We start from the raw sequence: 2,218 nt of genomic DNA on the forward strand, positions 1-2,218 counted from the left end.
AAGCATATCAGAAGGACACTTTCTGATTAATTGTTTGTATCTTTCCCAAGCTTCATAGAGGGATTCTCCTTCCTTCTGTCTGAAGGTTTGGACTTCCACTCTAAGCTTACTCAATTTTTGAGGTGGAAAGAACTTTGCCAAGAAGGCATTGACTAGCTTTTCCCAAGAGTCCAGGCTTTCTTTAGGTTGAGAGTCCAACCATGTTCTAGCTCTGTCTCTTACAGCAAAAGGGAATAGCATAAGTCTGTAGACCTCAAGGTCAACCCCATTATTCTTGACAGTGTCACAGATTTGCAAGAACTCAGCTAAAAACTGACGAGGATCTTCCAATGGAAGTCCATGGAACTTGCAATTTTGTTGCATTAGAGAAACTAATTGAGGCTTAAGCTCAAAGTTATTTGCTCCAATGGCAGGGATAGAGATGCTTCTCCCATAGAAGTCAGGAGTAGGTGCAGTAAAGTCACCCAGCACCTTCCTTGCATTGTTGGCATTGTTGTTGTTTTCGGCTGCCATGTGTTCTTCTTCTTTGAAGAATTTGGTTAGGTCCTCTACAGAGAATTGTGCCTTAGCTTCTCTTAGCTTTCTCTTCAAGGTCCTTTCAAGTTCAGGATCAGCCTCAACAAGAATGCCTTTGTCTCTGCTTCTGCTCATATGAAAGAGAAGAGAACAAGGAAATATGGAATCCTCTATGTCACATTATAGAGATTCCTTGAGGTGTCAGAGGAAAAGAAAATGGAAGGCAGAAGTAGAAAATTCAAACTTATCAAGAAAGATGGAGTTTGAATTTTGCATTAAGGAATAGTGTTAGTCCATAAATAGAAGGATGTGAGAAGAAGGGAAGCAATTTTCGAAAATTAAGTGAAGGATTTTGAAAACATTTTGAAAAACACTAATTGATTTTCGAAAATAAGAGTGGGAAAGAAGTAAAGTGATTTTTGAAAAAGATTTTGAAATTAGATATCAAAAAGATTTGATTGAAAGTTATTTTGAAAAAGATGTGGTTAAGAAGATATGATTGGTTTTAAAAAAAATGTGATGGAGAAGATATGATTTGAAAAACATTTTAAAAGATTTGATTTTGAAAATTAATGACTTGGCTTTCAAACATTAAACCTTTCTCAACAGAAAAGGTAACATACTTGAAATGTTGAATCAAATCATTAATTGATAGCAAGTATCTTTGAAAAAGGAAAGAAATTGATTTTGAAAGCATATGATTGAAAAGATATGATTTGAAAAAGATTTGATTTTGAAAAACTTTGAAAACTTGAAAAAAAATTGCATTGAAAACAGAATCTTCCCTCTTGTGCCATCCTGGCGTTAAACGCCCAGAATGGTGCACATTCTGGCGTTTAACGCCCAAAACTATACCCTTTTGGGCGTTAAACGCCCAACCAGGTACCCTAGCTGGCGTTTAAACGCCAGTCTGTCCTTCTTCACTGGGCGTTTTGAACGCCCAGCTTTTTCTGTGTAATTCCTCTGCAGTATGTTCTGAATCTTTAATTCTCTGTATTATTGACTTGAAAAGACACAAATTAAAAATATTTTTGGATTTTTAATAATGAGGAATAATCAAAATGCAACTAAAATCAAATAACAATGCATGCAAGACACCAAACTTAGCAGTTTGTATACTACTGACACTAATAAAATGAGAATGCATATGAGACACACAAAACACTCAAGTCAAGAGAATTTAAAGATTAGAGTAAGAAATCATCAAGAGCATCTTGAAGATCACTAAGACACATGAATGAATGCATGCAACTGACACCAAACTTAAAATGAGACACTAGACTTAAACAAGAAATTTTTGGGTTTTATGATTTTGTAATTTTTTTATGCTTTTTCGAAAATCTAGTGGAAAAAGGTATCAAAATTCTTAATGAGAATTCCAGGAATCAGTGCAATGCTAGTCTAAGACTCCGGTCCAGGAATTAGACATGGCTTCACAGCCAGCCAAACTTTCAAAGAAAGCTTCGGTCCAAAACACTAGACATGGCCAATGGCCAGCCAAGCCTTAGCAGATCACTGCTCCAATAGCAAGATTGATAGAAATCAACAAGCTTTTGTGATGATAAGTTGAAACCTCGGTCCAATGAAATTAGACATGGCTTCACAGCTAGCCAGATTTCAACAAATCATCATGAAACTCTAGAATTCATCTTCAAGAATTTCGAAAAAAAAAATACCTAATCTAAGCAACAAGATGAACCGT

The 2,218-nt window shown here is 35.7% G+C and overlaps 1 non-coding gene across 1 annotated transcript; it reads left to right on the plus strand.

Moving 5' to 3' along the window:
• LOC112713984 (small nucleolar RNA R71) lies at positions 1-108 on the plus strand. The gene has a single exon (XR_003158943.1). It is a non-coding gene; the product is annotated as a small nucleolar RNA R71 (small nucleolar RNA).
• The last annotated feature ends 2,110 nt before the right edge of the window (positions 109-2,218 follow it).

This window comes from Arachis hypogaea, chromosome 9 (assembly GCF_003086295.3).
Source record: "Arachis hypogaea cultivar Tifrunner chromosome 9, arahy.Tifrunner.gnm2.J5K5, whole genome shotgun sequence".
NCBI classification, from domain to species: Eukaryota; Viridiplantae; Streptophyta; class Magnoliopsida; order Fabales; family Fabaceae; genus Arachis; species Arachis hypogaea.